The sequence below is a fragment of the Clinocottus analis genome, unplaced genomic scaffold (genome assembly GCF_023055335.1).
Source record: "Clinocottus analis isolate CAN_PGR_092001 unplaced genomic scaffold, fCliAna1.0.p SCAF_24, whole genome shotgun sequence".
In the NCBI taxonomy this organism is placed as follows: Eukaryota; Metazoa; Chordata; class Actinopteri; order Perciformes; family Cottidae; genus Clinocottus; species Clinocottus analis.
The window spans coordinates 3,574,316-3,589,354 of NW_027175976.1; positions in this window are offsets into that span (position 1 = coordinate 3,574,316).

Below are 15,039 nucleotides of genomic sequence, written 5' to 3' on the forward strand. Positions count from 1 at the left end.
CCACAGAGATGCATTTGGAGGCTCAGAAGATGAAAGGAAAGGGAGAAAAAAGACTGGAGGAGTATAATCGTGGGATGACCATTCATTGTGGACATATTAGCGGATCTCTAGACTGCTAAATGAAGTTGTGACATGTCGCTTATTTCTAAATTTCCTTTCACACTGGCTGCCCCCTTTAATGGAGCTCTAATGGAACTAAAAATGTAATGTGCATTATGAGCTTTAGCAATCAGGTTCTCGTTCAACTCGGTGATGGATGAAATCATAAAGAGGAACCGTTCATGGCGCCTCGTAATCACGTTCTTGGGGGGCGTCATGTGACAGCATTTTCATCAGACAGGCAGTGTGTAGGTGTACAAAATGAACAAATATTTGACAGGGTTGAGAAGGAGAAAAAAAAAACGATGCTTCTCGAGACAAACAATGCGCTAAGCTGACGGCAATCGGACAGAAAATATGATGAAGCATACGTTGCTCTCGGGTTTCAGAGTGAATGCAGCGGTTAGATGAGCAGAGACCAGTGTGTGTGTGTGTGTGTGTGTGTTTTATGTCTGAAAGGTCTGGCAGATGACAGAATGAGACCCAACAATTTAAGGAGACACATTTTCTATTTTTCTTCCTCCAAGGGCGGTATGACAGATGGCAGAAAGGAAAAAATTAAAGGAAAAAAAAAGGTTGAGAAGCGCCGCTTCAAAGTGCATGAAAACAGGGCCTGAAAGCAACGTTTTGATGAGCTGACTTTTGAGGACTGAAGGTTTTTTCCTGAGAGGAAGGTGGGTTCTATCCGACCTTGCTTCTTTTCCCCTCTCAAAATCAGAGTGCATACTTGAGGAAAATCGCTGCGAAGAAACATTAAATAAGTGCTGTAGATTACTAGTTGACACTAAAATGAGAGGGCTGCCCGCCTCAATGTCTAGATGCAGTAAAAGTGTTCACTTCTTTTTTTTAGCTCCTCATGCCTTGAATCAATAATCCTCTGTCTCGCTTTGAGATGGGGGAGATGGTCCGGGTTGCACTTTCATCTTTTTCTCATCTGACCTTTAGGCCAGGAGACATCCTGCTTGAGAAAATATTCAGCAAATTGACAAAGACAGCTCTTTTTTATTAACCCTTTGTCCAGTACAAGACCCTATTTTTCTCCCTTCGGCCCTCTTTGCTACTCCCCGTTTACACGTTCTCTCGCCGAGTCTTGTCATATATCATTGAGGCAAAGAAAGGCTTGTTTTTGAAAAAGGCTGGATCTCAATAAACTAAAGGCATCACTTTTCCATGTAAAAGAAAAGAAAAAGCTCTGCCGTGTCCTTGAGTCTCTGTAATTAGCTTAATAATCATTGCAATTTGATCTAAAACTTAATTTCAGAGATACAGTAGCATATCCTTTGTGTTCATGTCAACAGGTGAAATACCTCACACAGGAAAACCTCTTTAATATTATGTCATGAATAATAACGCATCAGAGAATTCAGACAAAAGCCTTTTTTTGATTTTTAATTAGAGCCAATTCTGTGAAACAAGACGGCACTATCATATGTTGATAGAAGACGATGGCATGAATGCATAGAGTGATTGTCTCTAGGGACACGCGTCACACGTGCATCACATGCTGCTGCGTAAGGGCACCGAGTGCTGAAGGGGCAACGAGGCAGCCTGGCCACGGTGCACTGCCCCCCAAAAAAGGGCCACGTGAGTCAGGAGAAGGACAAGAGACTGAGAGGAAGCTGCTTCGTCCAGCGCTTCGTATTCATGCATTACCGCCGGCGATCGGGCTCTGTGTATCTTACGGTGACAATGTCATCGTCAATGTCGTGGTGCTGCCAGAATAAAGTCTTTCCTGCAGACGTGGAAGAAAGTGCAGCTCTCATATCGGAAGCTTCAGTGAGTGGTCAATGTGACGCTTCATTTATTTATTATACTCGTGCTTAAAAAGCAATTGAAAGGTTGTCTCTTCATAACTCATTTTAATATAGGTTTATATGCATTTTTAAGTGATCTACAATGAATCATATAAGGTGGCTGAGTTGTAGCACTTAATGTTTTTTTAAAGTCCTGCATGGATGTACAACGATTAGCAGAACTGCTAACCATTATGTGGTTTGAACCATAGCTAGCGTTCGTCATTTAATTATTTTGTTCTGTAACCTTTAACCCATATCTCTCAAATCTCAGGTAATTATTGAAGCATGAAAACACATTTAACTCTGCTAATTCATTTCCCCTCGATGCTGAAGTCCGTGTCCAAGAGGAGCCACGGACCGAGAGGACGTTACTGTCCCCCGACCACCAACCTGTTCGCTCACACTCGAAGGACCAGCAGGTCTTTCCTATCCCTCTGGAGAAAACTGCCCTCTCAACTACGCGCATGCGTACATGCAATAAGGCTTAGGGCATCCAAACGGCCAGCGGCCGCCCTAAACAAACACTTGAAGAACCAAGTCATGTTTGCATTTAAAAAAATGAAACCGCATTGTTCGTTCACGACGTCTTCAGAGAGAAGTACAAAAGAAAACACTGCCGATGTACATCGCAGTAAGTCAGGTAATTACTCCCACCTGCTCAGTCAGCCACTCATTTCACATCTCCATTATTCGTTTATCTATGGCTGTCAGAGGTTGTCGTATCACTCTGCCATGCACACATCCATTGCAGGAGAACAAATTAAGCTTGACAAGAACACGGGACCTCTGAATAGCATCTTTATCTGAAGACTGGCTTGTAAAACTAGCAGGGATAAAAAAAAAAGGAGATACCCGGAGACACGTGTCACCCTGTGCTCTCTTTAAATGATGAATACAGTTTTGAGATCCATAACAGGTACAATTTCAAGTAATTTATCCCAGGCTGCGCCACCAGGAAATGTAAGGGATTGACTTTTGAGTCATAATAATCCAAAGGGGAGCATCAATCCAACATGAGCACTTCTGCACTGGTTATCCATCTCCACCCCCCGTTAATCGATATTAAAACATACGCCGCGCAAACTTCATCATCACGCCAATTTTAATCTGGGTGAGGAGAAGGCAGCCGCTCGTTTCTTTCATGCGCTGTGCAGAACAATCATTGTGGCCGTCCTCGCCCCCTTCACATATTAAAAGACACCAGAAGTTGGAACTCAATATCATTTGTGTCAGATCCTGGTGGACAAGGACGGATGTGTTTTTGTGCGTCGCTCTCCAGCAGCACTTTTGTAAATGAACGTGGTGGAAAAAATATTTGACAACAGCGTTTTTTTCAGGATTCAAAAGCGAAACCTATATGACAAAATATATTACGATGTCCGCTGAGAGTAACAACGAAACATTCATGCAGTATAGTGCTCTCTGATCGATACCCTGCGTGCATGTGCTGGATCAGACGGCATCCTCCTGAACGATAAGACATCTTCTCCATGACCCAAAACATCCGTTTCAAACTGAATTAGCTGCTTGACCTCCCACTAAAGTTATGTCTTCAGTTATGTTAGCTAACTTAACAATCTTTGTAATGATAAAGGTGATGGCTTTAAGACCTAAACAAATCCACATATATGAATAAATAAAGCACCAATAAAACAAATGCCCACCTGCAAATACAGTCGTATAAAGATTACAACTTTTAACTATTAATTAATAACGTATTGCTACAGAACAAAAATGGATGTAGTGTTTTTTACTGCGAAGGATGAAGCCGGTTTACCTACAGTGCAGCGCCATTAAAGTTCAGTGCCTGAATCAGGGTTTGTCAGCTCCCACTTTGATGGTGGGCACCAGAGAGGAAATGGCATCCGCTGTGTGACATCGCACAGCTGGATAACACCCTGCAGTCAGCGCTGTGGATCGGAACAGCTATTTCATGTTTAATTTGTCAGAATCGCTACCTGTGTGCCGGCTCGCCACAGTTTTCCATTTCGGGTGGAAGATGTCAACACAAATATATGATTTTGCAGTAGTTTCGTTTTCAAGGAGAGGTTGGTTCTTTTCTTCTTCTAAGTTTAGATCTTAAGAAAGCAACTACATGCTCCCTCCATTACATGGATTTACATTAAAGCAGATCATCTGTCAGAGAAGATGTTGATCTGTGATCATTTTGTGCAAAAGCGGGAGAGGGTGAAGTTGTTGTGGCGGTGGTCTGAGTGGAGCTGATGAAAAGAGGCATTTGCAATGGGTTTTGTGTTGGATTCTACATGATTATAATAGTCCATGTACCACATTAACTGTATACACTACACCACGCTGGCAGTTCCCTCTGCCAAATATTCACTTCAGCGAGCGTTTGCCGTCCTCATTTTTCATGCACGATGATAATATGATTGAAAATGTGAATTACTTTGAGTGTTTCAGCATTTCAGAATGATATTAAAGCTGCATTAGCAAAAGCTCATGTTGTAACATAAAAAAAATAACCCGTTGTGCAACAGAGTAGCAACAGATTAGCCACAAGGCAGCTTTTCTGGTGCCTTGCACTGAGCTACAGGAGAGGAGAGAACGAAAAAAGACGTGGCAGAGATTTTGCAACCCACCACTAGCAGTGAGGATATTTAGATCAGTGTCTCTCCAACTATCAGGATAACATATTCTGAAGGAGCCTAAAGTTCATGTTTTTCATATTTAAAATAACATAATATATCTAAAAGAAGAAGAACTCTCGATGATGACAGCAAACATTGGCGAAAAAACTAATTCGGTGCCAGGAGTAAACCGTCACTCGGTCTAATCTTTGTCGTCAAATGATGATGACCGAGTAGTGAAGAGTAATGGAACGAAGCACCGGGCGGCAGAGCCGAGGCCAGGAAATGCAAGTTGCCATCATCAATTCATTAGCATCCGCGTCCCGAGGAAAACAAAACAACCCACGCCGTTAAAACATTTCCGACTTGAGACATTTCCGACTTGAGACATTTCACTAAAACCCAGCGTTACGCAACACGTCTCAGTGGAAAATTTCAAAGAGGAGGAGTGCAAAGGAAGTCAGAGTCCAAGTTGAGTCTCCTCGAAGGACCCTAAAGAGGAATTGTAAGAGTTTGGGAGGACAAGTGTGGCTTTTGGACACAAATCCTTTGTGAAGAGGGGCATTCGGTTTTAGACGCAAGGTCGTCCCCTGATGCTTCCAACCCTGGTTACTCATGCCTTAAGAATGTTTGTGTGTGACCGTGGTAGGGAAGGAAGGAGGGGATGATGAGTGTATGTCTGTGTGTGTGTGTGTGTGTGTGTGTGTGTGTGTGTGTGTGTGTGTGTGTGTGTGTGTCAGTTTGGTTACTCATGGGACTGGAGGTTCTTCCACAGACAGACAGTGTTAACTTCAGCAGACACACTTAGGCACGCACACACACAGATTAATCTCTGTCAGGACTCGCAGGGCTCTGGGACTCTCTGAAAGTTAGTTTGTGTGCGGAAGGACAGAGGAGGACACGTAAACAGAACCCACCGACATCAGATGTTCCTCCGTCATTAGCTTGAGCCATGGTGACATCGGTAATGATGGAGTGACATAGAGATGGCATCGATCTTTATGTGCAGCCTGCATCTGTGTCAAAGCATCTCAGTAGACGCATGCATGGTGTTAAAACTGATTTAGCATTGTAATCCTATAACACACACTCGAATATAGTAATAGTCAGAGATTACTCCATATATTCTGATGCCTGCGTCACCCACAATTCAACTTACTCCCCGCCAGTGTTGGAAAGCTTAGATTTAGGGTGAGGACACCTCTGGTATCCCCTGACTGCTGGCTGAGATAGCAATCATTTCCTCGGTAGAGAAAGTTGATGAAGTGCTTTCACCGCTTGTTCAGAGACGGCAGGACCAGAAAAGTGTGAAGTGTTTGACCGACTTCCTATTATGAGATTCTTAATACATACAAGCCCTGGGTTAACCTCAAATTCTGCAATAAAAACATACAGATGGCGATGATGGTCATTTTTAGAGATGTATATCCAATTGACAAAACAAACTAATACATAAATAAAGGAAGGGGAGTCTTGGTTACAGCATTCTATTCTTCTGCAGGATAAATCAGAAAAATCCTTCCCCATCAAAGAAATACCTGCACAGCGAGACTTTGAGACCTCCTCAACCCCTGGATATATGAATATATTTACACCGCATAATGCTCTGGTGAATTTACATGTAGAAGTGACGGCAGCTTTCTATGTGTAGGAGTCTCAGCCAACTAATACGGTGAACCACAGGAGTAGCAACTGCAACAACACAAGCTACAGATCACGGGTGGGGGTCGGCGCACCACCCCGAGGGTTTAATAACGTGTCATCTCTCTCTCGCTCTTACAGTTAGTTAGTGTCGACCGGGGGGGTTCTCTCTCGATTTTTTTCTTTACGCCTCCTGCAGCAAACACTCCAACACATCCAAGTGACAGAACTTACAGAGAGAATGATGGCTCACAGCGTGTTGTGCGCAACCTGCCCGTGTGCACGGGCGCGTCCATAACCGAGTGTTGGCTCGCGCCCGGAGATATGAGAGAGCTGGCGCTCTGAAAGGTGCTTTTGGTTCTGCCCTTGACCCGTCTAGTCCTCAAATAGAGTAGCGAGGGCTCTGTAGACCGAGCTCACCCACTGGGAGCGTCCTCGCCCACCGATAGCTGCCGCTAATTGGGCAAAGTGATTGGCAGCGTCCATGTTGCATAAAGTAATCATGCGATTTAATGTCCTGTTATGTGACGTCCGTGTCCAACGTCAGCTCACAGCTGTCCAATGCAGGTAATTTAAATAAGCTGATTAATGACTCCAGGAGTAGTAAAACAAAAGAAAAAAAGGCTTTTTATATAGTTATTAAAAGAGTAAAATCTGGCCCTCCATGAAAGACACTTTTGCCCTAATGCTCAATACTTTTTTGCTCTTTTTAATGAAAATATATCTAGGAACAAGTTTGGAAGAAAACCCTTCTTTTTTTTCCAGCTACATTGCCTGGCATCAAAATACTGTAGCGTCCAGATCTCAGAGGAATATTCTTCTGAAAGTGTTCCTCATTTAAAAACACAGAATTAACACCTACTGGCGAGGCAGCTTGTTTGCGTTCAGCAAGCATGCACTAGTTTACTGAACATGTGAAGAGGCTGTTTTAAAACACAGCCGACGGACACATTTTGAACACCTCTCATCAACGTGTTACAAGCGAGGCTGAGGAAATAGCCAAAATAATGATGTGGGGGGAAAAACGGGTGAAAGTAATGTACTGGCATCTTGTTGAGGAATTAGCCCATCTGATCCAACGTGTACTGTCGCGGATGTTGCTTTACAATCCAGCACTTTTTGTTAGTAGTTGCTAATTTGTTCTGGTCTGTTTCAGCGGAGGGATTAGCGGTTAGACTCGACATGCAACGACACAGTAAAGATCTCAATGTGCCTTGTTCTTCGTCATGCCTTTCCTTCACCAGGTCAACAGGAGCAGTGAGTGCCGAGGCTGTCCTTGAACCGGAGCGGCGGCGTTCAAAGGCTCGATAGAATAATTGCCTCCGCGGACAAGAGTCCTTCCAGAACGATCCGTCCAGAGTGGCCTAATATTCTCAAAGCGCAGGACTAAAGGCAGGTATTAACATGAAGAACGGGCCCTAGAAGCGTGCATTGTGATTTGAAATAATCTTCTCAAAAAGACGTATGGATTAAAACATATTCGACACAACTTTGCTTGGGGAAGGAGGGGGCGTAATTACTCCAACAAAAACATCATCAGAGTCCACAAAAACCTCGTTCTTGCAATTCACACCCAGTTGGCACAATTGCAACTGGCGCTTGAGGTGTCATAAACAAATTCAAAAGGTGTGAGGGGCCCACACATATTCATTTCCCCACCAACAAACAGAATTATCAGATTAGCTTGCAGGTCTTTTGAACGTGTTGGATCAACAGCCAAACTACTGAGAGAAAGTGGGAGATGTTACCAATATGTTCCCTCTACGAGCGCTGCCACGAGGTGATTTCACTTTTTTCTCAAAGGAGAAGATTCTACTCCTCAGACGGTCGATGTTTAATTCATACATTTAGAAAAATGAATGATTGAAACCCATCATTTTTTCATTATCTTATTAGTCATTCCCCTACAAATGTAAAGAAGTTCTATGAGTCTTTTTTGTTGGTCGCAGCAGTGTGATGTGTGTTGTGTTCTCTCACAAAAAAAAGAAACATGTGGCATAGGAACGCTACTGAAGAGAAGGCCAGAGGCCTCAATGACTTGCTATGCCCTTTCATTTTGTCCTGAGTTGGAGTTCTCGAGAATGGGTCATGGGAAGAACAAAGAAAACCCACAAAAAGACTGGAAAGATGTCCATGAAGAGCAGCAGGGAGTACAAAGTTATTTACCACTGGGTCCATCTAAATTACTAACCAATTGACCCAAAGAACCGACGGGGAGAGACTCTCAATCAGGCGATCTTCTACAGTTGCTCGGAGGCATGTGGAACGATCTTAAAATATATCTTAAAATATAGTAAGACATTTTGATTTATTTAAAAAAAAATCACTGGAACACAATGTATATTGATGGAGAGTGTGTAAAAACTAATGGATACATTAGCACGACACCAGAGGATAATTGGTCGACACGGGGAGCTTAAAAAGGAAAAATGGAGGAAATAGTAACATGAGAACCAAATGTTCTCTTTAAAAACCTTAAAACAAATACACTGCCAGAGCCTACAAGAAGCAAAGGAACAAAATAACACATTATATCCGTTTTGTTTCTTACCTAGAGGGTTGTTTTTGTTCTGTCTTTCCCTTTTCTTGCAACTAATGGTGGCATCAAACCTTTCTCAATTAGCCATCTGGGGGTCGATGGAAAAATAGCACTCAGACTGTAATCATGGTTCCCCTACCTTGCTTGCCAAATACTCACTAACCGGCTGGGCTCTCCAGATCCCTACTCTCAAATGTCCTTATGTGCTTCATAATCACTCTGTGGAAATGTTCACAAATCTGTGTGTGCGCGCGTTTGTGTGCGCAGATTGTAAGTTTCTCTACTAGTATGTGCAATTAGCCGTTTGTGTGTGTGTGTGTGTGTGTGTTCGTGTGTGGCCTGAACCGACCCCCTGTGCGATTGATGATCACCGAGTGAAAACATTTAGATTGCCCGCTTCTTGGTGCCAGTCTGGATTAGGCGAGCGATGAGACGTTTTCTACTTTGATTACCGTTTTGGCGTTTAACCTGCTCCCATAGCAAGAGAAGGCCCCGCGGACCGGACACCCGGCACACGCCCTGCACAAGCACACGGCTATTTGAGCAGACAGTCATTTATACGAGAAGATGAACTGTGATATTTGAACACACATACACTTTAGAATAAAAGCATCCGCCACATGCGACGCATGACACGCTCTCTCTTGGCCTGCCACCTTATTTATGCTCAAAAGCACGTCTGCATGTGCTGCTTGACCCAGCCACTGTATGCAAACAGGTGAGATAATTGTCCTGTTATGTTTGTGTGTTTCATCGTGCGTTCCATGCTTCTGCCTGTACAGTAGGATAGACTTACTAGCAGGAAGTGAATAAACATTGAGGAATAAGAATGTGATTCCTAATAACTTTTTAGACTCCATCTGTCAGTCAGGGGATGGTGCAGACTGCTCCTGCTGCAGCTCAGAACTAAACTAGAGAGACAGTATATAGTGACAGATGAATATCAGACTCTGACAAGCTTGTTCTCAAGTTAACGCTGTTGTTCATGTGATCTGCAAACCGAACCACTCGAACCCCCCGGATAATACTGTCTCTCCGCTGTCATCATTTAAAGGTCAATGTCAACGGGGCGATCTCTGCGAAAGCTGTGTTCTTCTACGAAGTGGAAATGACATAAATGAATGCTTTTCTGCGTCCCTAACTGACACTTGTTCATAAATGTGGTCTTGGTGCCTGATGATGATTACCGTCTGGAGCTTGTACTTGTACTTTTTATTTACTGCTACATCACTGGTAGTGAGCGTGCATTCGCTTTGGAAAACAGCCACCGGCTTGGCTTAATATCGCTGGGGGTGTGTGCCTTTTTCTTTCTTTTTTTTTTGCCTGTGTACGTGCCCCTATAGTTCATGAATAACTCTTGCTTTAAAGATACTGTGACTGGATTCGGGCAACGGGGGGAACATAAATCTGAGGCCGACACTCTCAGTGAAAGTCATTAGTCAGCCGTCACAGACCCTGGACCCCTGCCAAGTCACGAGAACCACCTCGCTCTCCGTCTCTTCCTCCCTCTCTCGCTGCCGCCCTAACGAGTTCCATCTTGCTCGCCCCAATCCCTTTAATGGAGCCAATGAAATCAAGAGGATTCATGTGGACGCAACCTGTTTTGAGACTTAGAGAAACACACATGCACACACACACGGGTAAATGAAACACAAGTTGTGTTTCGTTGTTCATGTTTAGCATTAAAAGAGTTACAATCATAGGAATCCAGAGTGATAGAGTGCTGCATGAGTTCCCATAAGCCGGAAATTAGTTTGATATATGCCCTTTTGGTTCTCTGGCATCGAAGTCGATCTGTTTTTTGTTTTTTTAAATGGGTGCCTGAAACACAATCTGTGGTCAACACAAGCTTGATAAATGTCCACATTTTGCTCTCTTGGGGACATTAAACGGCGTCATCACTATTCCAAAAAATATATATATATCTTGAATCCTCATCTCCTACAATCTGTTGGACATTTTTTCCCCTCCCACTTCCACACACACACACACACACACACACACACACACACAGGAAGAGGAAGTAACAGGACCATGTTTACCATGGCGCAGCCCAATTCACTGTGACAGGGCACTGAGGAGACGGTAACAGCGTGTGCTGCTGCAAAGTTCAGAAGATTTAAAAAGGTCCTTTTGTACCTTCGGTGAATGTGATTGATGTCGGGTAGGGCCCCTGAGAAAGCAGTCGGTTCATCCATTGCGGTTTTCAGAAGAGGGGCGTTCAAGTTTTGTTTTTTTCTATGTCGTGATTCACATAAAGAGTGAAAATGAAAAAGAAAATACAGGAAAGATGCACACGCTCTCTGGGGAGCTGGCAACTTTAATTTGCTCAGGTGTGCGTTCCAGACGACGATACACAAACGCACAGTGGCTCGTTCCTGCGGGATGCAACGCTGGTTAGCGTCTAATCCGCTGCCGCATGTGTGTAATTGGAGATTGCAGAGGTCAGACTGCGAATGAATCAATGTCCGGATCAATTCAGAATGCATTTCATTTACCAGAAATGCAGAGCTCTTGTCGTCTGTCCAGTGGCCTTTTAGCAGATGAAATTGAATCATCGCATGCAGGCCTCATCGGCACAGGAAATGAACGGCTTTGAAAATATCAAGTCAACTTTGTCACACTGAATGCAACTTAATTGCGTAATAATCCCCCAATGGCATTTCCCTCGTTGACACGAGACCGGCCGATATGAATGTTAAAGCTGCACAAGCCGGCAGCAGTGTAAACATGCACAGTTCTATACCGCTGATATCTCTGACTGCAGATATCGTTTGTGCTCGTTTGAAGTTGTTGTGTGCTGCTGGTTTTTGTCACTATGTTGGCACGATGTTATCCGAAGGAGTCGTGCCCCCTCCCTCCTCCAAGGGGGTCTTAAGATGAATAATGGGGGAGAAAATACTAAGTTTGAAAACGCAGGCCAAAAACTTTAGGAACGACTGGTTTCATCTTTAACAATCATCATGTTTGATATGAGAGTCAGATTCATGTGTGTGGAAGAAAAAAAGAAAGAAAATAGGTGGAGAGCACAATATTTAAACTGTTGTCTAAAAGAAAAAAGAGTTTATCAGAAACTAAAATGGAGAAACGTTTGATATTTGATTTGCTTTGAATCAAATCCAAAGACGGGAGTACAACTGAACTTTGTGATTCGATTTTGTTGGCATTCCACTACATCATCGGCCGCACCACCTGGAAAAAAAAAAAAAAGATGAGCACAAACGCCCACGGCTCTACAAAGAGAGTAAACATCAAAGCCAGCATCAAATATATAACACCGCAGGATGCATGACATTCCTTGTGACAATTCACCCCTTTAATGCCGAGCCCTTGATGCATGACCTGAAGACGCGGCAAAGCCTTTCCACATGGGTAGCATCAAATGAGCAGCAAAGGTCAACAGCGTTTTCCCATATTTTTTAGACGTATTCTATAAGTATTCTATCTATATGCCGTCCATATATGCTCACAAACACACGTATATGTAAATGTTTGGCCGGTGTGGCAGTCAAGGGGTATCGAATTAACAGTTCAAAGACCAGAAAGAGAAACTCGAGCAAATGAATACGTTAATGCAAATGAGAAGATCTTCTTCCTCTACGTCCTCTTTCGCTCTCTCTCTCCATCTCTCTCTCTCGTCCTTTAATCCCTTTCACGGGCCGCTAAACAATCTCCACACACACAGAATCGAGGCGACAGAGAGCAGCTGAAGTGCCGGTTGAGGATCGTGCATACAGTATGTGGCCCGTTAGAGTGTCCGTCCCAGCCGTCTGCGTCTCTTCCTGTCTCCGTCCACCGGGGGCCGTCACACAAATGGCTCGTCGGCTGGCGTTAAAAATAACTTTTGACACACAAACGAATGAGAAAGCTAGACCTCGGGAGCAATTTAGGCAATTTACCTTGGGAAACAAGAGAAAAGCTGCGGGCCGGTCTCGACTGCTGTTTCCATGGACACGCTTGAAGATTTCCTTTTTTTTTTTATTCATCTCGCAGGCCACGGAGAGGATCTTTTGAAAGCATGTGTGTGTCCAAGGCAGAGCGCTCGCTTGTCTTTTTTTGTTTGTCTAATTAGAAACATAAATCTGTTTTGCAACCTGTACAGCGAGCGCAAAACAATTCTCCCAGAGGGACGAGCACGCCGCCTTTTGATGCTCGGCCCGCGCTTCTGACCGGCTCGGCAGTACGAATGTTCCTGCTTTGATGTCGCCGGCGTCTTCATTGATTCACAAATACTCTCGGAGGCCCCGCCCTCTGCGCCTGAGACACCACGCGGCCAAATGACACATTTAATACCAGCGTGAGAAACGTTTCTCTTTGAATTTTGGGGAAGGAGATTTCAGTTTTGCCACGATCGCTTCTTCAAGTGCACTTTGTCTTCATGAGCCGCGGACAATAACTGTTCACGGAAATCAGCAATCCACCCGACGGCCTACTCCTCCACATTTTAGGTTCTGGTTTGGCAATCTCCTGAAAGGCCATATGCACAATCAAAACAACAACAAAAAAGCAATTGATGACAAATTTGGGCTGTGTGAAACATTCCAGTTGTTTGGTTCCATGTAAAGCCGTGCGAGAGCACAGGCATTCACAGGAGAGACAGAGAGAGAGAGAGAGAAAGAGAGAGAGAGAGAGAGAGAGAGAGAGAGAGAGAGAGAGAGAGAGAGAGAGAGAGAGAGAGAGAGAGAGAGGCAAACAAAGTAATCTAAAAATTGTCTAAATTGCTTCAAGGTCTCAGCCAGCTCTCGCTAAAAAGGCACGACATTTATGGAAAGCGGAGAGGAAAATTATTCTCAGCACGACGGCTCCAGCGAGACGTTTCTGTGACGGGGCATTGATTGAAGTAAATTTGGACTGTTCGTCTGCCACGATGCTCATAAATAACTAACGGGGGCCAAAGTTTAAGAAACGAGTTAACTGCCCCCGTGTGAGTGTCTGTGTCTCTCTCTCACACACACACACACACACACACACACACACACACACACACACACACACAGTTTTTCGTGCACATGGGGGAATAAATACTCTACAGTCCCACACTAACATTACTGTGGTCGTTTGCTGCCTTGCTCAAGCGCAAGCCGATTAGTACCCCACAACTGCTTCCTGGCTATATTCGAGTAACTCCCTTACTTAAAGCACTTGCTTTTTAGTGCCTGCTTAGCGTTTTAATTTGACTAAATCATTTCCTGATAGACATACGAAGGGGCTGCTTGAGCGGTTTAATGACCTCTACATTAGCGTAGTTATCTTTGGCCCGGTAGGAAATGTGTTTGGTGCGCGTTTGTGTGAGTCTGTGAGTGTGTGTGTGTGTGTCTGTCACCTGATTAGAAAATATTCCACTCCCTACCCGAACACCAATTCTCTCAAATCACTCAAATTTAACTTCCTTTATAAATTCCTTTTTTCTTCCTTTATAAAAAAAAAAATATTCAATCATTTTTCCACAATACAAAAATAATCTAACCAGTTCTATGTTGGAGGACAACAGTCGAACATTGACCAGCTGTGTATGAATAGAGTTGTGCAGCGGTTACAGATGCATCTTGCGGAGACCTACCCTTCACTGTGTGCAGGTTTCTGGTCTCCGAGACCATCACCCTCATTAGCTCCTTCTGCCGTAGTTACGCACATTATTTGTGGACCGAGGATGCAGAAATGGGAGTATAAAAGAAACAAACCAGCGATCCACAGCTGCGGGTGGAGCTGTAGGTGGATGTTGGTTTGCCTCTGTGAGGCTACAACATAATGGGAAAACTGCAGCGTGCGATGTAACCGTGAGCGGGGGAATGGATTCATACGGCTCCGTAATGGGAGGGCCGGGTGTCAGGAAAGGACAACTTGGCTCAGGATGAGAGTCATGCACCCGTAAAGGATGCCAACTGATACGGGTTAATCACAGCAGACACAGAAATTAGTCCCGACTCCCATCAGTACTGGGAGACTATGAAATATAAAAACCTGCTGTGGAATAAGACAAATTTAACTGCTTTAACAATCTCAGGGAGTATTGTGATGCTTAGAAGGGAACATATGTGTGTGTGTGTGTGTGTGTGTGTGTGTGTGTGTGTGTGTGTGTGTGTGTGTGTGTGTGTGTGTGTGTGTGTCAGGGGTCCTTTCCTTGGATGTATACTGTGTAGACTTGACGCTCTGTGGAAAATAGGAGATATACAGCAGGGCCAATTATACAGGCCTCTTGCTGATTGTCCGAGCACAAGAGCATCACATATGAGGTCTTTGACGGATTATCATACTAATGGTGTTTGCTGTAAAAGGGGAAAGAAAAAAAAAGGTAATTACTTTACATCCCATCCTCTGTGGAAGCATATTCTCACAGAGAGCCAATTACAGCCAGAAGGGGGAAGGTGTCACGACC